Consider the following 26,549-nt stretch of genomic DNA (forward strand, 5'->3'; position numbering starts at 1 on the left):
CAAGTACTGTATATATGTGAAGTGTAAGCAATGTAGACAATATAATCCAAAATATGTAAATTATGATATAGAATGAAAATATATGTATAACTATTTTGTATAGCTAATTGTATATATGGACAAAACCAATGTATACATATATATATATATATATATATATATATATATATATAATTAGACTGATCTCTTAAAGAAACTTATCGATAAATTGTTAAATCAAAATGGAACATATGATATACTACCAAAATAACAGCTCAACTATTGAAAAGGACAATAGGAAAAATAGAAACTGAGCACGTGATCATGTTGCTTGCTTTTTATTTGTTCAAAAAAAATGATTGTAAAACACCTGAAAAGTGTATAGTAATGTAAAAATCAAATGCCAATTAGTATAAGCATTCTATGTACAAATATATATATATATATTGTAAATAGTTGTATATATATTTATTTTCGGTGTACATAGATGCTTTGGTCTAAATAAAATATAAATCAGTGGAAGTGGAGATTACATCCTCAGCGCTTGGTCCCTCGAAGTCAGGCTTAAGTTCAAGTCTAGTCGCCGACAGGAGGAACTTTTTCTAAGCCTTTCTTCGACCGATTCTCGAGATAGTCGATCTCTGGCACGAAAAACGATCCCTGAAACTTGGGTTTTTTATCCTGTAAACTCAAAAAAATCGACGTAGTATCCACATTATTTCAGACAGCAACATATCTTGTTAGGGTGAGATACCAAGAGATAACAGCACTTGTTTGCCTCTTCATCGATGGATGCTATAATAAGTGACAGACGTTGGTCAGCTATCTCTGATTGGCTACCGACGGAGATTGAACTGCACACTCGATCTCCAAAGGCTAGATAGTGTATAAAGGCCTCGCCTACTCCCTATAAGGGTACAGGGAACTTCAAGGCGATTTTTCATAAGAACGGACGTCTTATTTTAGACTGAGCCTGATTACATTGCATACAAGGTTTCTCAGTAATCTCACATTGCACAGGTGCTAACACAGTGTGATTCCTACTGTCTCCCCCTCTGCACAAAATGTGCAAGAAGTCAAATGGCCGACAGACCCCACCCGCAATGAGGACCAGTGGTGGAATTAAGGTTTTATAGGGAGGTAGGTTTAGAAGCCTGCCAGCAAGTGAGATATTGATACTCCTTTTCACCAATTAGTAGGTTCTAACAAGGCTTTGCTAGTAGACTAACTCAGTCTACAGGACACTTGCAGGCAGGCTTCAAGCCCCGCAGGATTATACACTGCTAGTAGTCCGTCTAGGTCTACAGGATACTTTGCTGGCAGGCCCCTGACCCTATCGGATTACTTATACTGCTAATAATCAATTTCTGTTGGCAGGAAATCGCCAATTTGATATGGAAAACATCAAAGAACAGATCCAGATCCTTAATAAGGAACAGTCCCTAGAGGTACTGAAAATCATAATAGGCAAGTTAGAATCTGACTGGCCAGGATTTATAAAACAATATATACACTCTAATGATCAGGATGGAGAGGAGGAGGAGGAGGAGAAAGATCTCACAAGATGAACTCATTGCTGTTCTGTCACCAAAATCCCCCTGTCAAAACATCTCTCAAGGGGAGCACTCTAACAAAAGAAGAACTGTAGAAGACCAGGTGGATGAAGACATATCGACATTACATGTCCCGAGGAACACCGAAAAGGTTCCACCAGTAATACTAAGGAACAAGGACAAATGGACCACTGTCACATTAGCCCTTATGGAACATAAAATCTCATATTCCTGGGCTAAAAATCAAGATGAAGGAGTCAAAATCCAGCCAGCCTCAGTCACTGACTACAGACAGCTAACAAGACTAATGGATAACAAAAGTCTTCCATATCACACTTTTGCTTTACCCAGTGAGAAGAATCTCAAGGTAGTGCTTTGCAGAGTGGCTGAGGGTGTCACCTGTGAAGAAATCACTGCTGATCTTATGAATCTGAGTCTAACACCAGTGAAAGTGAGCAGGATGCTCAGGGAAGATAAACGGCCAATGCCAGTGGTACTCGTAGAAATTGATAAGGCACAGAAAGAGATTTATGAACTGACAACGATATGTGGCCTCAGTATTTCTACTAAACCACTAAGGAAGAAGTCGGCAGCGGGCAGTGCTATAGGTGCTAAAGGTTTGGCCATGCTCAAAAACTTTGCAAGGCAAATTACAGGTGTTTAAAATGTGGCGAGGGCCACCAGACAGTCATATGTACAAAACCAAGATCCACTCCAGCTAAATGTGGCCAGTTGTGGAGGACCTCACCCCACCAACTACAAGGTATGCATTACACACCCAAATAACCGAGGGTCAGGAAAAACTACCCTTCCAACACATTTCAGCGATGCTCAAGACAGCATGCAAGTCACACCCCAGTCCAAATTACCACCAGCTCGACAACTTAAGAAAGGAAACAAATGTCTAAACCTCATGCAGAAGCAGCATGAACAAAGGCTACTCCATCTCATGAGCATATAAGCTCAAATCTAACATCAGTACTAACCGCCTCACTAGTTACCATCTTACAAGAATTCATTTTGACGAGTCCTTCGCCGTTCTCCACGAAAAGATTCCTACAAGGTACCCACTCAATTCTGACAGCCCTCAATAATGAATAAAAGAAAATTCCATCCCAACTCTCTCATGATCACTGCATGGAATGCCAACGGATTCAATAAAAAAATTTTGCAGCAGCAAGAATTCTCTCGCAGACACAATCCTGACATTATTCTGGTAAATGAAACACATCTCAGGCCAGCCAATAATCCCAAATTATGGAACGATATTATGTACAAACCAGATAGACTCACCAGCAGTGGAGGAGGAACAGCTACATACATTAAAAACTACCTAAGCCATAATGTTCTGACAAATCCACAAACCAAGAACCTAGTGATAACAGGTATTGAAGTTCATACCAACAATGCTGGCAATATCAAAATCTATGCTGTATATAATTCACCCAGCATTCCATTACTGGTACCTGACTTGGACTCCATTTTCAGCTTCCCAGACTCCATCATCATGGCTGGTGACTTTAACGCCAAACATAAAGCCTGGCATAGCTCCACAATCAACGACAAAGGTGAACTCTAAACCATTACTCAATGCAACATTCTATTGTAACTGGACCCACAGAGCCCACCCATCACAGCTCAACTGGAAGTTTAGATGCTCTTGACATATTCGTCCTCATAAACATCAGATACCAATATCAGCTGGAAACAATAAATGAACTTTCGTGCAATCACAACCCTATTCTCCTTCAACTTGGTACACAAGAACAATTCTCCCCTCCCTACTCTTTCATATCTTGGGACAAACTCTCCAGAATCCTACTTGATCACATTGGCCCAGTCCCTGCTATTCACACTAAAGAGGAGATAGAATTGGCTGCAAACAACCTTACCAGTCAAATCAAAAATGCAATAAAGTCAATCACCCAAACTACAGTATTTCACCCAAGTGGTCGGATCCCTGATGAAATCATGGATTTAATTAGACTGAAAAACAAAACCAGAAAGAGGTATCATAACACTAGAGCCCCTCAAGAAAAAACAAATTTGAATAAATTAAATAGACAAGTCCGAGAAGCCCTCCAAAAACATCGAAACCAAGAATGAGAATCTAAGCTAACGAAATTAAACCCAGAAGACAACACCATTTGGTAGTTTCTGAGAGCCTTCCACACGAAAAGACAACTTTTACCCCCAATTCAGACCACGAAAGGAATAGCCCATAGTGACAAGGAAAAGGCAGAGGATCTGGCTGACAGCTTTGAAACTCAATGCAACCCCTCATATGAAAATTTGAACATCAATCTCATTACAAGATTCACCGCCGACTTAAGCAGGCCATAACTCAACAAAAATATGACGTAGAACCTCTCACACCCACTTCTCCAACAGAAGTTATAAACATTATAACCCACTTGAAGAACAATAAAGCTCCAGGATCAGATGGAATTACAAACAAAATGATTAAACTACTCCCCAGAAAAGCCATTGTACATCTAGTCAACATAATTAATGCCATCCTCAGACTCAAGTATTTCTCCTTAACATGGAAAATAGCAGACGTCACACCAATCAAAAAGATTGTAAAAACGCCCAACTCCCTGAAAGCTACAGACTTATCAGTCTTCTGTCTAACCTTGGAAAGATAGCAGAAAAAGTAATCCTTACTAGGCTTCAATCACAAACGGACCAAGTACGTATAATCCCAAATGAGCAATTTGGATTTAAAAAAAACCACCCCACTATTCAGCAGATCCACAGGATGAACGAATACATCTCCGAAGGCTTCAACCGGAACCTTCATACAGCTGCAGTCTTTTTAGATGCTGCAAAGGCTTTTGATAAGGTGTGGCATTAGGGTCTTCTCTACAAGCTCATCACATTCAATATGCCTACTACTCTAATTAAAATAATTTACTTTTACCTCAGAGACAGATACATGCAAGTCAAAATAAATGAAACTGTATCAACCAGATGCAAGATTCTGGCGGGAGTGCCACAGGGCTCACTCTTGTTCCCCTTGCTGGTTTCTATCTATATTGCTGATATCCCTCAAAACCCGAGCTCAACAATCACTGCATTATATGCTGATGATACCGCATTATTATCAAGATCTCTATGCCCCAAACTAGCTGTCAAAAGACTCCAAAACAGTATTCACAAATTAGAAAAATGGTTTATGGACTAGAGAATCCAATCCACAGAAGAGTTCAGCCATACTGTTTACTAGAAAAAGCCTCAAATCAAGGAAGATATACATTTACTAGGTGTTAAAATCCCATGGAAGAACACAGTCAAATACCTTGGAGTAATTCTCGATAAAAAACTACAATTCACTAATCATATAGAACACATAAGTTCAAAGACATCCAAAGTAATATCGCAGTTCTACCCAATGATCAACAGAAAAAGTAAATTCGAATACTATACGATGGTAATACGCCCAGTCATCACTTACGTATCTCTTGCATGGAGTCATATTTCGAAAACAAATATTGAAAAGCTGCAGAGAATACAGAACAAATGTCTGAGAATGAGTTTGGATGCTTCGTGGTTTATCAGAAACTTCCAAATTCACAGAGAAGTCATCATTCCCTACATCACACCTCTCCTTCACTATCTAGCTGAAAAGTTCTTCATCAAGACAATTAATCATCCGAACCCACTGATCAAGCAAGCTTCATATTATATTGAAGCAGATTTCTGCAAATACAAGAGACCGAAATCAATTCTATGCTCAGCTGAATAGAACTAATCTTACTGCCCTTTCAGGGCGAGCTTAAAGCTCGATAATTCTTCACCCAAAGAACTTTCCTTTTCAGTTGGAGGGGAATATGAAAATCATTTATGCTTCATCCATTATATCAGTATCGTTCTGCGTTCTGCGTATAAGGGTATAAAAGGATTTAGCTGATTTTGTTTTGATATTATTGGGGTTAGGATACTGGATTTTATTTTTAAATAATTTTGAATTATGCTAAACTGTATAATTTTATCGATAATAAACAATATATTTTCATGAAACAAAACAAGAAGAACATATTTTTATTTTAAGTAATTTCGAATTATACCAAACTGTATAATCGGTTATAATGTACTTGAAGTCATTCCGTTGTGACCGTTGCTGACTTATCGATGTGTGAACAGGCACCAGAGCCGGGACAAGGGTGAGGCAAACGAGGCACTTGCCTAAGGTAAACAATGGAAAGAAGGGTGGCAAATTGGTGAAAAATGAAAATTAATAACTTGCAAAATAAAAAAATAATAGAAAGCCAAATGCATCTTGCAATGTTCGTCAAAGAGTTTAACCAAACTAACGATTTGCAACGGACGCTCTCGCTCGATACACTCGTTTCCTCGTATGATATCGCCCTAGTAAGCGGAATGGTACGCGAGTTTCGGCATGTTCGTTGTACATTAAAGTGCATTATTTGTGCACTATTCTATTATTATTATTATTATTTCGGGCTACTCCAGGAAGTTCTTAGACTCATCAAGGGAGGCCCTAAACATCATGTCCACACAACTATTCGACATTCTCACAGTATCCATCATACCTTGCCTTGAACTCGCTCACTGTCATAGCACCCACAACAGACTCTGGCAGCTTATTCCACTCATTTACCACTCTAAAAGTAAAGAACCCAGCTCTAACACCCCTGTTAACCACACTCTTGCCCAGCTTCCATAGGTGTCCCCTAGTTCTCCGACCACCAGTCCTGATCTCAAAAATATCCTCTGAATTAATCCTATAGAATCCTTTTAGCAATTTGAATGTCTCAATCATATCTCCCCTTTTCCACCTATCAACTAATTTATGCAACCCACAAATCTTTAACCTGTTCTTATATGGTTCATTCCATAGACCTGCTATCATCTTAGCCACTTGCCTCTGGACCCTCTCCACTTCCTCCCCATCAAGGAGGAACCGAGGTGACCAAATCTGGGCACAGTAGTCGAGATGAGGTCTTATCAGGGCTTGGTACAGAGGTACAATAACTTGCTTATCTCTGCTCGTCAAGGTATTTTTCAACAACCAAGTGAGTTGATGAGCTGATTTAGATACTTTTGCAATGTGCCCCCTAAACTTCATCTCCCTATCCACCAACACTCCCAAGTCCCTGGCCTCATCAATCTCTTGGAGTACAGTTCCACCAATGTGGTATACTGCTGCCAATCTTTTCACCCCAAAATGCATAGCCTTACATTTTGTCACATTAAATTGACATCCATTCTCCTTAGCCCAGAGCTGCAATCTATCTTAGTCATCCTGCAAGACTTTGACATCTTCTGCATTCACTATCACCCTACCCAAATTTGCATCATCAACGAACAAATGAACTGTTCCACTTAGATCCTTCCCTATATCTTTAATGAACAGATTAAACAGCAGTGGTCCAATAACAGAACCCTGCGGCACACCACTAGTCACAGGCCGTCTTTTGGACTGCCTGTGACTACTGACTACTCCTGAATAAACTTCTCTTTGATATCTCTCCATCAACCACCCACCTATCCATCTCACCAACCCTATATCCATTCCCATATGTTGCATTTACGGATTAGAATTCCATGTGGTATCCTGTCAAACGCTTTTGCCAGGTCCAGCAGTAACACTGTAAACCCATTTCCCTTATCCAGTTCTGCCCTTGTTATAAAACTTGAGCAAGTTACTGAGGCATGAAATACCCTTCACTAAGACAGCTAGCAGAAGGTATTATTATAAATATTAAACTTAAGGTAATTTTTCTATTATATAAATTTGCAAAAATGTTTCATTGTATGTTACATTATATTACGACTGCAATATTATTTTCATTTTTATTCGTAATGTAATCACAAGTGATTACTTTACAAATATATAATTTTTCTTTTTCAGATGAACTAATGGCGTCAAGAAAACCCAGTGGTGCTGAATATAGGAAAAGAAGAAAATTGAGAAATGAAACAAATCAACATAGTGTAATACAGTTGCAAAATTGGCTAGAAAAACTAAGTACTTCAAATACAAGTAGTTCACTCGAGACAATACCGTTCGAAGCTCAAGAATACACGATTGAATTTGAAGAAAACATTACCATTGAAGATCAAGAAAAAGGAAGGGAAGTTGAAGAAGAAGAAATTGAAATACGAGAAAATTCGACAGAACAAGAAAAAGAGGTATTTAATTGTATTAATTTCAAGGATCCGCCTTATGGCCGTCTATTATGGATAAAATTAGATGTGTTCTAATTGAACATGGACCAGAACAAGGAGAAGACACAGATTTTAGGGAATCTGCTTGAGAGGATGGCAAGAGATTTTCAAAGGAATGGTTTTTAAAAAATGTTACAATGGAGAGCGAGTTCATCGTAACTGGCTCATTTTTTCAAAAATATCTATATCTATATTTTGTTTTCCTTGTATCCTTTTTGGTAAAACAGATTTTCTGTCATCTGCAATCAAAGATGAGGATTTAAAGATTGGAAAAATCTAAATAGAATTTCTGATCATGAAAATTCTGTATTTCACCGCGAACGCGTACCTCCATTGTAAATGCTTTAAAAAGAAACTTAAAACTACTGGTTTTATATGCGATTTGTCAAATACAGACAGAAAAGTAAAGATGGCGAAATATTTTACGGATTGTGTTGGATGTAATTTTATTTTGTGCAAAGAATAATTTATCTCTTAGAGGTACGCAAGAAATTATTGGTAATCCGAATGCAGGAATTTTTCTAAACTTGATTGAATTAATAAGCCGATACAATATGACCATCGCAGAACATGCTGCTAATCATAAGAAAGGGTCTGTTCATACTTATCTAATAAGATTCAAGACGAATTTCTTTTACACTTAGGGAACTATGTTCGAACTGAAATTCTTTCTAGAATTAAAGAATCGATATACTTTTCCTTGATGTTTGACTGTACACCTTTTGTTCGTGATGTATTGCATCACGAACAAATGTGCCAAATTATTCAATATGTAGTTTTTAGGAACGATTCTATTACGATTGAAGAAAGCTTTATAGATTTCATTCCGATGAAAGAAAAAATTGGTAGCGGTTTAGCCTATGAAATTGTCAATATATTAGAAAAAGATGGACTAGATATTCTAAACGTTAGAGGTCAAGGACATGACAATGGGGCGAACATGGCGGGTGTTCATAATGGAGTACAAGCTATAATTTCTCAAAAAAAAATGAACAAGTTATGTACATTTCTTGTGCAACTCACAGGCTTAATTTCGTTTGTAAAAATGGTGCTTCTTCAAATGCTAACATGATCACAATTTTCGGAATCGCTCAAAGACTTTATACGTTTTTTGTGAATTGGACGACTATATGGGCTAAACTAATGTCTGTATTAAAAACAACTTTAAAAGGTCATACAGACACACGATGGGCCTCAAGAGCAAATTCCATCAAGGAAGTGCACCAACAAATACCCCAAGTGTACCAGATATTAATTGATTTGAAAAATGAGCAATCATTGCAATGCGCTGAAATTAAAAGCATATTGAAACGAAAACATTTTAAATTCTTATGTACGTTATCTACATGGAATTTAATATTGCAAGAAGTTGATAAAATAAACTACGCTTTGCAATCAAAAACGATAACTATAATTAAAGCTTCACGTTTAATAGAAGGATTATCTAATTCCTTGCAGCAAATAAGCGACACCATGTGGGAAAATATTTTTTCTAAGAGTGAAAATTTTTCTTCAGAAATGGAATTGTTTACAGATTTTGAAAACAAACGAAGCCAAATTATTAAATTAGATGATCACTCTAAGCAACCAGTTCCTTATAATGATAAATATTTATTTACAGTAGAAATGAAAGAAGTAATAGATGTTTTAATTACACAACTTAGATAGAGATATGAAAAACTATATGGGATTTCGTCTGACTTCGAATTTTTAGCAGGTGAAAAATTAAAGTCGATGGATACAAAAAATTTAAAAAACGCAGTTTGTGATTTATCCTTTAAATATCCAAACGATATAAACTCTGCAGAATTATTATCAGAAATAATCAGTTCCAAAAATCTGGCAATGACGTTAATTCCAGACCTTAAAGCAGCTACAAGTTTAGTAGATCTTTTAAAAATGATTCATGAATATAGTTTAGTTCAGTCCTATCCAAATTTCGAAGTTGCATTGAGAATAGCCCTAACACTACCTGTTACTCTAGCCTCTGGTGAAAGAGGCTTCAGTAAACTAAAAATTATCAAAACATATTTAAGATCGTCACTTGCTCAGGAAAAATTGTCAAATATGGCAATTTTATCAATCGAACAGGAATTTACAAAACAAACTAATTTTGATAAAATAATTGATGAATTGGCTTCACTAAAAGCAAGAAAAGTAAAACTTTAAAAAAAAGATTTTACATGCGGCATTTATTTATATAAGTATTATTAATATTATTTTGTCTCTATTATTAAATTAAATTACTGAAAAATTTGTAATATTCTAATTCATCTCATGTGCAATACTTATTTTGTTTTTCTTTTGTTAAGGTAGGTGTGATTTTATTTTTAATATGTGTAATTTTAGTTACTACTACTACTACTATTGTACTATTACTGCGTTCTGTGACTTTTTTTTATTTAACAATTAATAAATTTATTTTGTTTCCCAAATCATTTATTTATTTATTTTTATTTAATACTTATTCGAAATAAAAAAAACTATATACATAGGGACGAAAATTTATCCTCCTGCCTCAGGTGAAAATACTTCTAGGCCCGGCTCTGACAGGCACCTTTGTCATTGAGATGCAGAAGTTTTAGAAGAGGAGGGAAGCATCTCGCTGGTACCCAACCTAACCAACCTAAACTAACCTAACCTAACCAACCTAATTAACCTAAACTAAACCAACCTAACCTAAACTAACGTAACCTAACTAAATTAACCTAACCAACCTAAACTAACTAACCTAACCATCCTAAACGAACCTAACAGTCGCTGGCGGGAAAATGCAGCCGGTTGCGAACGAAGATTTAGTTTTAGAGGAACAGAAGTTTTAGAGGAGGAAGAAGGCATCTCGCTGGTACCTAACATAACCAACCTAACCTAACCAACCTAATGAACCTAAACGAAACCAACCTAACCTAAACTAACCTAACCTAACCTAACAGTCGCTGGCGGGAAAATGTAGCCGGTTGCGAACGAAGATGGAATACCTCTCAGGTAAAAATGCGTCCGCACCGGCTCCTAAAGACTTCCATGTTAACGAACCGCCCGTTGGAAAGGAAAGAGTTCGATTTTGGAGATGGATTTTTAGAAGAAATCAATAATGAGCAGCAATTTTTATGAGTTGTGTTGTTATTATCGAAAGGTAAGAAATTGCCTGATATGCTACGTTTCGTATTTAAAGGGGAATGACCCCAAGTAACTATAGCCGTATAATTTTGTGGATAATAAACAATATTTTTTCATGTTTAATTTTTTTAAAAAAATTTTTATCATAATTTTGATATTTTATCCAAACACGTATACATTGTACTTATAGTGCGTATGTATATTTCGCAAGTTGCAGCACCGCAAGATATCAAGCCACCAGCCGCCACTGCCCAGACCAGCACCACACTCATTTGCATTTTTTCTTTGATTCATGAATGTGTGTCAAGAAAGAGTACATATCTTTAAACACGTTCTTGGAGATATTCCTTTTTCTAGCTACACAAAATGAAAATAACACTACGAATTTCAACTTGCTTACAGCGTTAAAGAAACACAACAGTCAACCAAAATAGTAAACCGAAACCAAAACCCAAATTATTGCGACTGAAACAAAACTCGACGAAAATTCGGCTTCTTCGGATTAATTTGTTCGCTACTGTATATGACAGCAGATTTACTCCGCTATATAGCATATTATTAAAGAAATTGAATTATTAGAAACCGAGAGATATCAAAATAGAAAGGAAAAAATTCATTATTATTTGGAAGACTTCATCTGGTACCCAACATCGAAAGAGAAACACAAAAATATACAATAAATTACAATAAAAGAAAAAAAATCAGCTAACGCCTTTTTATTCTCGTATACAGGGAGTAGGCGAGGCCATTTAGCCCTATAACTTTTGGCGACCGAGTGTGCAGTTCAATCTCCACTGGTACCAATCAGAGATAGATGGCCCAAGGCTATCACTAATTAAGCGGTACACAGTGAAGAGAGACGGCTGAAATGTGCCGCCATCTCGTGGTCCCTAACCCTAACACAATATATTTAATGCCTGAAATAATGTGGGTTACAATAAAAGTAGAGCTATAAATTAACTTGCAAACGTATTGCTAACATTTGAAGGCGTTCTGGATGCCATTATTGGGCACGTTCCTGCGGGCATGATCTCGAGTACGCCAAAGTTGGACATTTGAAGAGTGACAATCAGATAGGTTATAGTTAAGGTTAGTATTACGATGGGTCAGATTGAGGACAATTTCTGTTGATTCCACATTTCTTTTCTCTAGCTCATCATAGCAGCTAAAATTGTTTCAGATCACTGGATGAGTGATCGAATCTTTCAGTGTATATGTTTGTATTTCGCTTTTCATGTTAAGCACCGTATGAAGTTTTCCAAGAAGAGGAAATTAGTTTTTCGTTCAAATAATAATTTGTTTTTTTCTATTTTGGTATATCTCGGCTTCTACTCATTAAATTTCTTTCAATATGTGTGTGTAGGTGAATGTTGAAGGAGTATGGAACTGTAGTGATTGTATACTCAAACAAAAAAAAAAAAAAGTCATTTAAAAATCTATTATTTTTACCGCAACTGATCAACATTCACTATGAGGTTTCTTACTCTGATATACCTGAGATGTTATGTTTCTAAGTTATCATTCGATTTTGAATGCTTATGGTGTTGCGACTGTTTGATTTTTTAGTTAAAAAAGCAGTAGCTTCATAAGCGTCGCTTTTAAAGGGGGGGGGGTGCAATTCATATGTGTTTTTTACTCAGCAAAATACCTAGAATATGTTCCTCATTGTTCTACTGCAAATTTGAATTGTTCTACTGCAAACCCCTTGCATTACGAGGAAACCTAAAATATTTCAGTTGCTCGGCGGCTTAAATGGGGATTTCTATGTTGGCGTGCATGCAGAGGTTACGTCGCTACCAAATCCTGTGTCTTGTACGAGAAATACGCGAAATCCTTTAATAGGTAGTGTATGCTTGTTTGATTTTTATAAAAAAGTTTCCATCCCTTGTACGAGATCCTTTATTTTAGATTACATGTCTCAGACATTGCTATATCCAGATTAGTATTTCGTTTTCCTTATATGCAAGGTGAGAACATTTTCTGGATGAAATTGTACTGCGCTGCTTTCTGTTCCATTTTTCAATACCAAAATCGTTGCATCATCAAAGAAAAGCATCTCTTAACGTAAGAGAGATTCGGTGCTGGCCCGTTCCCTTGCATACGCTCCGTATGTCCTGTAATGCCATAAAGATAGGCCGAAAATACCTAAAAAATAAAGTTACAAAAAGAACATTTGATCCTTGAATTTATCTCAAGTTCGTGTTTGGATAAAGATTAGTATTCGCGATTTGCTATAAAAAAAAAAAGTTTTTTGTCTTCAACCGAAACCTTTTGTAATATGATACTATACCCTGTCTTAAGGAAGTCATTCCATATGAATCATTTTTAGTAGGGTATTGCATTCGCGCCTTACTCACCATAAATTCTTAATGCAGGCATTTCACAGAGAAAGTTTACCTAGTTTCAGAACGTCATTGGGGATAACCCAACCCTGCTTGACCATGAGGTTATGCGTGAGTTTTTTGGTGCAACAGCTTTTCATCTATCTTCTCCCGTTCTCGCGGATGTATGTAAATTTCTCTAGGTAATACATGTTTTTTGTTATCTACTATGAGACCACCTGCTTATCGGAGACATGAAGCAGATTTTGTTGTATAATGAAACCTGTGGAGCATTCATTACCAAACATACGTAACCACAGTAATAAGATTTTTTAATAAGTAAGTATTTAGTCATGAAGTAGATTGAAAAAGTATGTTTGGTCTCTAGAGGATGGATTAATTTCTTAGTCCACCTACAGTACTAATGTACAGTAGATTTTCAACCACTCATGGCTGGAAGGCACATGTAAAATTAAAGGATTTGATATTAGTAATTTCTGAGATAGTATGTATGTTTGAAAAGTAATGTAATTTATACATTGCTTGCAACTCTGGTTACCTTGAAGTTAAATGCCATATTTGACAAGTATAATATTGCTTGGTTTTGATTCAGTATTGTTTTAACTGTGAGTGAGTAGATTTCATTATCTCTAATTGACACTACAATGATAATTATACAACTACTCTCTTGCAAATGGCTGCATGTTTAAAAATGTAAAATTCTGTAATCAGTCTTTTGAAGAAACACTCAAAATGACTAGAAACTATTATTTTTCAGGAAATCGCATACTAAAATATTAATTATAATAACTTTAATTAATACTTTCCTATATTTCCTATAAGGAGTCCTTTCATTATGTGGCTAGTAGGAGGAGAAATGATTGTGGAAGAATGAAATTGTGGGAAAAAAATACTGAATGCTCTGGATGTGAATAAAGCAATGGGACTGGATGGGATTTCACCATAGTTTTGAGAGAATGTGCTAAAGAACTGACAGCTCCGTTGAGCCTAGCCTTTCAATGAAAGTCTAGCCATCGGGAAGGTATCCAAGGAGTGGAAGGAGGGAAAGATGGTGCAATTGCATAAGGGTGGCAGCAGACTAGAAGTGTCAAACTATAGAGTAGTTTGTACTTCATCAATAGTTAAGATTTTGGAAAAATTAGTGAGAGATCATTTACAGCATTGGGCAGATGATGATAATGTTATCTCTGAGAGTCTGCATAAGTTAAGGGGGTGCTCTTGTTTTAGTAATATGATTGCCTTTTAGAATAAAGTGAAAAGAGTTGCAGCACATGTTTTCAATGTCTGATTATTGAATTTGATTCAGGATTTGCTATCTGATAGGTATCAGAAAGTTGTGTACGGGGAAGTGGTGTCAAGGAAGCAGAATGTTAAGTGCGGTCCCACATTAACATGTATTGTTTAACCTTTATATCAGTGATATTGTCAATGAATTGCAGTGGGATATTCAGTTTTTTTGTGGATGATATGAAGCTGGGAAGGGTTATTAATAATAGTGCAGATGTGGTAACCCTGCAAGAGGATTTTAATAAACTGAGCAGATGGGAAAATGAATGGGGTTGTCAGTTTAGTTTAATTCAGTTAAATGTAGAGTCTTGAAGTTTGGGATATGTCGATGGGAGGCTGCATATGCTGTTGGAAGAAGTGGGGGAGGCTCTGGGATCTGGAAGTGATAAATGATAGAGACCTGAAATTTGGGTAATGTGAAGGTAACCCAAAGTATTGCTGCAATACTGAGGACCCTGACCTACAGAGATGAGTTGTCATTTTATTGTATAAAGTCCTGATCAGACCACACTTGGACTCTTGTGCTCAAATTTGGTCCCTAGGATTTGAAGGGGGATAAATGGACCATGGAAAGAATGCAGAAATGGATAACAAAGAAAATATCAGGACTCTACAGTGTTAGTTATGAGGATAGGCTGAGGGAATGTGGATAGAAGGAAGAGAGAGATATGATTGAGACTTTTAAACTGTTGAGAGGTAGTTACAGGGTTGAGACTTGGAGTTCTTTCATTTGGTGGAACAGGAGAGAATCAGAGAGGACAAGGGGGGGGGGCCCTTCCCTGGAAGTTGCGAATATAAATTGTGAGCAAGAAGGTAAGGAGTGGTTTCATTGCATAGAGGGTGGTTGATTAAAAAAAAAAAAAAAAGTAAGTTTCTTAGATGCACTTTTTTTTTATTTTATTAATCTCTACTGAAGTATCTTCTCTCTGTCATTCATAAAGTAGAACATTTCTTGCCTCTATCCTTTAAAGAAAGCAACAGATTAGTTATCTAATCTAATTTTTTTTATATCTACAGAAGTAAATTGCTTGTCAATTTGAATAACATCAAGCTCTTATGTTATTCAAGATTTGCATCAAGATTAACTCAAGACATTTTAGATTCCTTCATTCATGAAGGAGAACTATCCATAAAAATAATATTCGCAGGATATATTCCAGTGTTCTTGATAAAAATATTCTTGCTTTTCCATTTTAAATATTCAAATCACTGTTAGTTTTCTTTAGGAGTACCTGCTTTCCTTTTCCTTCTTTCTTGTAGAGCTTACAATTTATTTTTCTATAACTGACTTGAAAGAAATTTCCTTCCTAAACAAAAAAAATCAATTTTTTTTTTACCACTGTCTATTTTTTTATTTCCAGTTTGTTGCCCTTAGCAGTGTGTATTCTTTTTAGATCTCTCTACCCAACTGTTCATCTCTCTCTCTCACATCTCTATTCCTGTGATTCAGCGATGTCAGTAATGAGGTAGATTTTTCATACAAAGAACAGCTCCTCGCTTCTATTGCAGTTTTGGGTAATGCATTCACATATCATAGTGTTCAGAATATAAACTTTTTTTCTTTTGTAAACAGTAAATTCATCAGTTCTAATTGCTTACAAAGATATAGAAATTGAAACTGCAATTAGAAAACAGCATATGATACAATTATATTATCATAACAGAACTGCTTGTTTACTATAAATATAAAAAATACACATTGGACTTTTGTAAGAATTCATGAAAACAAAATTTATGCAAGACATGAATTTTAAGCATGGATTTTTCTCACAGCATTTACAGGAAGGCAGTGTAGGCTTGAATGCAAAGCTGGAGTTTATGCTGAATTATTTTCCTGGACTGTTGTCACATACATGTTTGGAGAACCAAGATAGTGCTAAGAGGTAGAATGGAGACCTTTACCATAGCATGAGTTATTTTAATTAGCTGGTCAGAAAGGCTGTTTGATTCAGGAGAGCACAATCAGTAATCAGACCATGATAACTTGAAATCAGTGACCCCCAATGTGGATTTCACCACTCTTATCTGCCTCCTGGGTAAATACTACTGGCTTTTGGATACAAGCCATCAAAAAGTTTGAAGGTACTTACATTTCCACAGACATTTCCATCATATTTTGAGTAAATCTTGCATAAAGACCTACTTATTTAGGTATGTTTTTGCAGTCTGTCCTTATCACCTTTTGCATTTAGGCTACCGGTCTCCTCTGCTTTCACTTATATCATGGCTTATTTTCATATTTCCCTCTCAGTACTGGAGCTCAGGATTCTGTGCCTATACATAAATTACCTTCAGGTAACTTTTCAATCTTATCCATACGTTTGCCGATGACTATACACTCCATTTCTCTTTTCATTGACTGATGTTGTGTCCATATCTTTTGGGTCTTTCATTACCAGTGATTTCTTTGCTTGTTACCACTGATTTCCTAATGAATTTGAATGTCTCCAAAATATAATGTCTGATTTCTCATAAAAAATAACTTGCTTTATTGATAATACTCAGATCTCCATTGATATTTCTCTTCTTGAAGGTCACTTGGAGGAGGATATTTCTTCAGGAAAGGACAGCCTATATTGCTGTCCTTTCCTGTTTAATAATCACTAAATCCATACTCCTCTAAAAAGCTAGTATCCTTTTTAATTCAAGCTACAACTGCTCACTTGTACAATTCCTAACACTATATAAATTCTAAATTTTCCCATCTTTAGAATACAGTTTTCACATTTGGATGATGCATCAAAAACATTCCTAAAAATAATGGATGGTATCCAGAAGAGAACATTCTGGTTAATAGATTATCCTTTTCTTATAGATTTCCTGCTTTCTCTAGATATTTTCATGGAAACTGTTTTTCTGAGTTGGTCACCATTTCTTCCACTTTGTAAGTAAAAACACAGGCAACTGCTTAACATCTGCTTTGCTCTGTGCAACTGCTTAATTTAGCTTCAAACTTACATGAACTAACCTTTGATCTTTCTTTCATTCATTATATCTCTGTTCTATGGAATAGCCTTTCTCATACTGTTTTGTGTCTATAGACATAAATCTATAGCTGTTCAAGAAACATATCCACATGTACTTTCATTATTTTCAATCCCTTACCCTACAGATAGTATGAAAAGAAGAGTGTGTAAGAAAGTCTTAAAACAAATCAAGGTTGAGCAGCTTTCAGAGGTGAACTGTAGACTGAAATACACAAACATTATTGAAGAAAAAATGAAAGAGTTTGAAAACAAGTACTGGATAGAAATAAGGATAGAAAAATCAGAACTCCATGGTGGACTCAGAAAGTTAAAGAGGTAGTGAAGAAAAGAATAAACCATATGGAAAGTTCTTGGCAAGTAAGTTGGCTTGTGCTCATAGAGAATATAGAGAAAAATGTGAGAAAGCAAATCACTGTGTAAAACTTGCTAAATAAAAGTCATGGGAAGATTTTGGTAAGACATAGAAAATAAATATCAGGAAGGTGGCACAATATTCTGGGGACTATTGAAAAAGCTTAGAAATGGAGTAAAGAGTATGATGAAAAGGAATCAGAGATGATAAAGGTGACATGAAAACTGAAGATAAACATATTCTAGATTACCGAGATAAGAGCCAACAGGCTTCACTTCAACAAAGTCACTTTGTTAAAGTGAAGCCTGTTGGCTCTTATCTCACTAATTGTATTATTGCACCTTTTGGCGACTCATACAGTAAAGAAATAAGCTCTGCACTACTGCAACCTCAGTATTTACACCTGGGTCTACCTACTCACTGATGAGACCTCAAAAAAGGTCGAAACCAGTCTGGGTAGTTACCTTCTCCTATAATGTATAACAGCATACATTTCCTAGGAGTTGTGTTTTACATTATGGGAAAATACTAAGGACAGTGATCGGATCTTACTCCACCTTTACTACGAGTTGTCCAGCATGTACTAGGTGTTGGCTTACACTTGGACTTGCCGAACTTTTATAGTTTTCTATATTTGGCATGAAACTCTTAGATCTCCTATCTTTGAGTTTCTTATTTGGCTAAGAAATAATATGAGATTCAACATCCACTTAATTTGAACATATTCTAGATGTCTGGAGTAATTACTTTGAAAGACTGCTAAATGAAACATGCAGTGCCAGAATGATGGTAGAAAACTCCCAGCAGGAATACAGTCTGGAATACATATCCATAACTTCAAGTAGAAAAAGTCATCAAAAATTTGAAACATGGAAAGACAACTGGAGTAGATGAAATTCGGCCAGAAATGCTCAATTATGGAGGTATAAAAGTCTTCATAACTCAGAAGGTCTGGTCAGAGGGTCAAATTCCAGATGATTTGAACAGAGTTCTCATTGTATCCATCTATGAAATAAAACTGAATGTGAGAATTACAGAGGTATTTCCCTACTGAATGTTCCTGATAAGATTTAAGCAACTATATTGAGAAATGGCTAAGAAAAATTATGTAAGGAAAGCTTGGTGAAGAACAATCTGGATTCAGGCCAAATAGAAGTGGTCAGGTCATCAGTGAAAATCTGATCCTGATAATGAAACTGTGATAACAGTTTCATTATCAGGATCAGATTTTCACTTTAGGACAAATTGTTGAGAAATCTTGGGAATATAACAAGGATTTGTATTTAAGTTTTGTTGATCTGGAAAAGGCACATGACAAGGTGCCAAGCGGAAAGTTCTTCAAAACGTTACAGTTATATAATATAAATGAGACTTTATATCAAGAAATACATCAAATATACTTCTTGCACACCTGATGTAAAATCAGGTGTGCAAGAAGGGTGCACATTATCTCCACTGTTATTCATTATCTATATGGATTGCATTATGAAGGAAAGTGGTATTAAATCTGATATCGAAATTGGCAATGTTAATCTTCAACTTTTATACGTTTATACGTTCCTTAATCTTTATACATTCTCTTAAAGATCGACTACATCCTCTTGAACATCTGGGAGTGCATAACATTCCTTGTGCCTGTTAGTTAGTCTACTTTGGACAGACTGGTAGATCAATTAACATATGCCTTGAAGAACATAAAAATTACATCCAAGATCATCTGTATGGCAAGATGCTCTGGATACTCCTTCACATAGAATCAGATAAAGAAAAACAGCTTTATTACATATTGTTACAGGTCTGAGAGGCTATTCTTAAAATCAGCATCAACTATGAAGTTGAAGTCCTCTCCCAACCTCAACAACTATGGTTGCATTAAATTACCAAAGATCTGAGAGAAAATCATTTTAAGGCATAATAGCCAGGCTTCTCTGAATTAACTTTGTAATATCTGACCCATACAGGGCACTAGGCACTACATAAGGACATTAGGTATAAGTTAAAATTTAAATTGTTTCTACAGTTACTTGTAGTGCTGTGCACCTACCACAGTTTCATTGTGCTGTGATGATGCTGGGTAGAAAACCAGTGAAATATTAGTGAGTTTAATAAATGTATTTTGTTCCTCATGGTGTTAGTTATACTGTTAAGCTTTATTACAGATAAGGAACAGCACCTAACCCTTTCTGTATGAGTACAGGAAGATGGTTTGATGTTAAATTAAATATGTAACAAGGGGGCATATTATCTATATGGATGCCTTATGAAGGAAAGTTATTAAATCTGATATCAAAATTGGCAATGTTAATCTTAGCTCTTTACTTCATGCAGATGATGTAATACTTCTGAATAAATCCAGTAGAAGTCTGCAACATTCCTTGACTAAATTGAATAACTGTTGTAATAAATTTGGTATGAAAATTAGCAATAAAAAGATAAAGACAATGAAAATAGATAGAAACATTGAAAACATCAACTGGTCCTGAATGGTGAACCTATAGAACAAGTAAAACATTTTTGCAATTTTTAGTAAAGATGGTAAATTAAATATGGAAATAAACAACAGAATTAGTAAAGCTGGTGTAACGGTAGCTATTAATTGGTATTTTGAGCCTGCTTGATTACCACGCTATTGTAATATCTTTATTCTAATTAGCAGTGCGCGCATTTTCTCTCGTAACCTCTCTTACTTATTCTATTGCATACTGTGTTTATCCACCTTTCGTATGCCTATGACACTGGAAAATTTATTTATTTAGACTGCGCCACCAGTATATCAATATCGGCACAAGACTCAGTAAAACGACCGGTATATTTCTCTCTCGTACCAGTGTAAATTCCTTCAACGCTTTTAACTTTGGAAAACTGCTGAGATATCAGGGTATCCTTGAATTTATTGTATTCCAAAGTATCTCTCAGTATGGGAGAGGAATACAAAAATTTCTTGGCCCTGCCAATTAGTTGATTCCTTAAAATTATTAGAAGCTGGAAGTCCGACCAGTTTCCGACGTTTCTTAGCTGCTCTACAAACTTGAAAGACAACATATCATCGTGGTCCTCTCCAGAGAATTGAGGAATGATGAGGTGAGGATTTGCTGTTCTGAAGAATTCTACATCCCCCATCGTGTTAGCACTAGTGGCTCCCGAGTTACCGCTGTTCTCATTCATGGTTCTTAAAAAATTTTCTTACACTATATATATATATATATATATATATATACAGTTTTTATTTATTTGCCTGTTCTTTATTTCCAAAAGTGTTCCAATCCACTATTTCTTATTTTATTTACTGTGGATTTTATCCTGTCAGCTGCTACACTATTGTAACGGTAGCTATTAATTGCTATTTCTTTATTCTAATTAGCAGTGCGTGCTTTTTCTCTCATAACCTTTCTTACTTATTCTATTGTGTACTATGTTTATCCACCTTTCGTATTTACTAGACGTATCGGCACACAACTCAGTAAAGTGACCAGTAGATTTCTCTCTCTCTCTTTCTCTCTCGTACTAGCATAAATTCCTTCAATAAAGTTTATATAAACAGTCGTGGTTCTTAAGTATTTAAACTGCGCTTTTAATGCCTTAGTTGTTTCTCGCTCACAAGTTCGATTTTTTTTTTAGAAACAGTGCATTGTAAAATGAAAGATCAGGCATCACTCTATTGACATATAAATAAAACATATTTATTTACAATAATAATAAAGTACATTAATTAAATGATAGGGAGGTTACTCTCTCTACCTATCCTTTAGACTTTTAGCATAAAGAAACAAACTTTCCCCTTTCAATACTAAATGACTATACAATATATTTACTCTATTACTTCTGCTTATTAAATCAAAATTATCAAAACTAATTTACTCACAAAGAGGTTAGCTAGCTATGCCAAGTTATCTCACAAGTTATATTCCAATTAATAACAAATCAGAGGACTCTTTTATAGATACTTCTTATTACTATTTCTTATCAATCCATCTATAACATATTTCCTAGATTACAAAAGTAATCTACAACAATAGGTAAACATACAGAATGAGTGAATTAATGAATTAACTGATAATAAAAATGATGAGACAGATGCAATGAGTGAGATTGCACGGTTACGCGGAGCGATGCACAGCGCAAATTGACAGCTGGAGCGTTGGCAAAAATGTTTACCATTTTTGCCAATGCTCTTAGCGTACCAAATAATAAACAGCAAAAGTATGATAAGAAAAATAAGAGTATGAAGTGAGTGTAAACAAAATGAAAGAGCGAGTGTTGTATGGAGATTCGTTAGTAAGAGGTGTGATAAATGAGAGTTTAACAAAATCGTACCAACCTGGTGTGAACGTTAAGGATGTAAGTGAGTCAATTAGAATGCAAAAGCATAGGGTGAAAGAATTGATAGTGGTAGCAGGAACAAATGATTTGAAAGGAGACAAAATGGCTATGAGAGAGGATTTGAAGGAATTGCTTGAGGTAGCAAAAGATAAGAGAGAGAGAGATAGGATGGCAAAGTCTGTTGCCACAGTATGACAGTGAAGAGTGTAGAAGGAGGGCCAAAATTGCTAATGACCTTATGCACGGATTATGCAGGAGAAGTGGTGTGGAATTTGTGAATGTGTGGAGTGAGTTCGATGGGCGAAAGGATTTATATAAGATGGATGGTTTACATTTGAATGGATTTGGTGTACGGGGACTTGAAAAGGTGTTGTTGAATGAAGTGGATGTGCAGAATCAGGGAAACTAGAGTTATTAAGGGGGGGGGGGAGTAGATATGCAGACTTTAGGGAGACAGTTGAGTGTATGAATGTGTGTAATATGCCCAAGCGAGTACGAAGGACAACAAATCAAAATGGGATAGTTAGTATAAGGCATCAAAATAGGGATGGGACAAATGGGCTTCTGAAATTCATGTATACTAATGCCAGAAGTATTATGAACAAGAAGGAAGAATTTTTGGCCTTGGTTGGCACTTCCAGGCCACAGGTTGTTGGTATTAGTGAAACATGGCTGACAGAAGATGATATAGCTAGTGGGATAGAATGTGAGGGGTATGACGTGTTCAGGAGTGACAGGGAGAATAAAATGGGAGGGGGAGTGTTATTGATGATGCTGATGAGCTACAGCCAAGGAGAATAGAAGTGGAACTGCAGGATAGAGAAAAGAGCACATTTGAGGCCATTTGGTGTGAGATTGAGACAAGCAGAACAAAATATACAATTGGGTGCTGCTGTAGACCAGGTGATGGAATAGATGGTGGAGATAGTATGCATACTCAAATAGAAGAAATGAGTGGAAGGAAGGTAATTATTATGGGAGATTTCAACTATGGTAGCATTGATTGGAGGGAGGAGAGGACACATGGTAGGAAGGAATTGGATTTTATGCAGTTATTAAGGGATAACTATCTGTGACAGCATGTAATGGAAAATACTAGGGGTCAGAGAGTGGTTGACCTAGTAATTACATCTGAGGATTTGGCTCTAATCAATATGACCACGTTGCCACCAATTGGTGAGCGTGATAATAGAGTCTTGACTTGGGAGGTGGCTAAAGGTGTGTAATTTACAATTAAGACAGGGTACATGTGGAATTATCGGGTTGGTAAGTATGACAAGCTTAGGAGTTTGATTGGTTCAGTGCCATGGCATGTAAAACTGCAAGGGCTGGATGTTGATAGTGCATGGAAGGCAGTTAAGAAGTGTTTGCATGAGGCAATGGCTGACTGTATACCTAGAGTCCAAATAATAAATCAAGTACGGATTAAATGGATAAATAACACCATAAGCTTGAGCTGCAAAAAAATAAACAACTTTGGAGGGAATTTAAGGAGAAAGGTGACCGGCAGGCACATGAACGGTATAAAGCGCAGGCCAGAAGGGTAACGAGTGTCATAAGAAAAGCAAAGCGGATTATGAAAGAACATTAGCCATGCAGGCTAAAGAGAATCCCAAACAGTTTTTTCGATATGTGGCAAGTAAAAGAAAAAATGTATATGGCAGAATGATTTTAAAGAATGCCGATGGTAAGGAGGTAACCGAATCAGTTGATATAATTGAATTACTGAGCGAGGACTTTGCAAGAGTATATCATCCAGGTGGTGACATTGCAGGAATGAATGAACCAATAGCTTATATGGGAATTGTTGTGAATGAAGCGGAGCTGAATAGTCTGTTACAAAACCTCAATGTCAATACATCTGTGGGATTGGAGTGTATACCAGCTCGTGTCGTACGTGAAGCGGCTAAAGAATTGTCAGTACCCTTGACCATTTTGTTTAATTTGAGTCTTGGGTCTGGGTTAGTCCCGAGGAGGTGGAAAGAAGGGAAAATAGTTCCACTGCATAAAGGAGGTTCCAAGACTGCTGTTGTATATTACCGACCGATCAGCATATCAGGAATCGTTGTCAAGGTCTTGGAGAAATTAGTCATGAGAGAAATACAGGATTGGATAGATGAAAATGGGGGACAGCATGGTTTTGTGAAGAGTAGATCATGCCTCAGTAACTTGCTCACGTTTTATAACACAGTGACAGCTGAACTGGATAAGGTTAATGGGCTTACAGTGATTCTACTGGACCTTGCTAAGGCCTTTGACAGGATACCACATGGAATTCTAATCAGTAAACTGGAGCAGATGGGGATGGATATAGGGTTGGTGAGATGGATAGGAGGGTGGTTGATGGAGAGATATCAAAGTGTGGTTTATTCAGGAATAGAGTCCAAAAGACGGCCTGTGACTAGTGGTGTGCCTCAGGGTTCTGTTCTTGGACTACTACTTTTCAATTTGTTCATTAATGATACAGGAAAGGATCTGAGAGGAAGTGTTCGTTTGTTTGCTGATGATGCAAAGTTGGGTAGAGCAATAGTGACTGCACAGGATGTCAAAATTTTGGAAGATGATTTGGAAGAGAATGGATGTCAATTTAATTTGGCAAAGTGTAAGGTTATGCATTTTGGGGTGAAAAGATTAACAGCAGTATATCACATTGGTGGAACCATACTCCAAGAGATTGAAGAGGCCAGGGATTTGGGAGTGTTGGTGGATAGGGAGTTGGAGTTTAGGGGGCACATCGCAAAAGTGACTAAATCAGCTTATCAAATCACTTGGTTGCTGAAAAATACTTTAACAAGCAGAGACAAACAGGTTATTGTTCCTCTGTATCGAGCCTTGATAAGACCCCATCTACTGTGCCCAGATATGGGTGCCAGGATTTCTTCTTGATGGGGAGAAGGTACAGAGGATCCAGAGATGAGTGACCAAGATGATAGCAGGTCTATGGAATGAACCTTATGAGAACAGGTTGAAGATTTGTGGGTTGCAGAAATTGGTTGATAGGCGGAAAACGGGTGATATGATTGAGACATTCAAATTACTGAAGGATTTCTATAAGATTAATTCAGAAGATAATTTTGAGAATAGGACTGGTGGTAGGAGGATTAGGGGCGATACATGGAAGCTGGGCAAGAGTGTAGTTAGCAAGGGTGTTAGAGCTAGGTTTTTTACATGGAGAGTGGTGAATGAGTGGAATAAGCTGCCAGAGTCTGTTGTGGGTGCCATGACTGTGAATTAGTTCAAGGCGAGGTATGATAGATACTGTGTGAATGTCGAATAGTTGTTCTTGACATTCATGTTAGGGCCTTCCTCGATGAGTCTGTCGACTCCTTGGAGTTGTCTGTAATAATAACAAAAGATGGGACAAACTTACAGAGGCTGTGTGACACACTCTTCCAAAGGTCCTGCATTAAAGTCTCTATACCTTTTCTTTCATCTCGGGCCTTACACTTACATCTGGAGGGTCTTGCTTCAGGGAGCGTCTCATCGGGATTTTGGCGAGTCTTGGACTGCAATTTTCCCAGTACTTGAACAGCTCATGCAAGAAGTTTCAGCATATAGGCTTGAAGGTTGCTCTGCCACTCTTGGCTTCAATTGACCTCCCTCAGCAAAAGGATATCCAACCGACCCTTGACTCTGGTATTTACATCAGCTGTTCTCTCTTCACTCCCATTCTTTTCCTCTGGCGTGGGTTCGGCGTAACATCTGTTCTTCTGGATCTAACTACCTCTGGTTGTCTGCTTCTGGTAACTGCTCTTCGCCTCTCCTTTTGGTAACTGGGCCTCCTCCCGATGTTCTCTCAGTCTCTTTTTATTTCCCGTTCTCCAGGACCTTGTACCAAGGGTTGTAACCCCTGAAGAAATCGGCACATTTCCTTGATCGTTTAATAAAACCTGCTCCATTCTTTCTTCTCCTCCATGCAGTCCTTTTTTCTTATTTTGTCGGGCAGCAGAAACTTGTCTGAACCTAGCGGATCTCGTTGATGTTAACTTTAACGGTGTTTATCCTCGGAGCTTGCAAACAACTTTCTTAACTTTTTCAGAGTTTTACACTGGTATCAGTGGTGTCTTACCCATTGAGGTTGGTGTGCTGTTATGTGGCTTATGCAACCCACGCTACAAAATTCGTCAATTTGACCATATTTATTTATTTGTGTGGGGGATCCCCCCAATCCTCGATCACCCTTAGGACTGGTTGAGCCCTCCTGATGAGAGATTATGTACTATATCCTATGACTGTAGCCTGTGTGTGTTCACAGGGCTGGTTTGCTTGCCTGCTTGCAGGATGAAAAACCCCAGTTAAACTGGGGGGTGGGGGAAACCCTGCTGTCCACCCCAAGACCAGCTAACTTGGCTATGGCTGAGAAAGATCCCTAAGCTCCTCACGTCATCGATGGGAATCAAACCTAGGACACTCCTTA

The 26,549-nt window shown here is 36.9% G+C and overlaps 1 protein-coding gene across 3 annotated transcripts in view; it reads left to right on the forward strand.

The window, feature by feature from the left end:
• Positions 1 to 12,438: 12,438 nt before the first annotated feature.
• The window catches only part of LOC150105848 (NADH-cytochrome b5 reductase 3-like), a 147,184-nt gene continuing 133,073 nt past the window's right edge, over positions 12,439 to 26,549 (forward strand). Inside the window, exon 1 of one of the 3 annotated variants that reach the window (XM_090393620.1) lies at positions 12,439 to 12,686. The gene's annotated coding sequence lies outside the window, so the exon portion shown is untranslated. Of the gene's footprint in view, positions 12,687 to 12,720; positions 12,812 to 15,965; positions 15,989 to 26,549 lie in introns of those variants that run through there. The other 2 variants (XM_090393621.1, XM_090393623.1) reach the window with 2 other exon arrangements.

Source organism: Typopeltis vanoorti, chromosome 6, assembly GCF_054136105.1.
Source record: "Typopeltis vanoorti isolate ZY-2024b chromosome 6, IOZ_Tvanoo_1.0, whole genome shotgun sequence".
Classification (NCBI taxonomy): domain Eukaryota; kingdom Metazoa; phylum Arthropoda; class Arachnida; order Uropygi; family Thelyphonidae; genus Typopeltis; species Typopeltis vanoorti.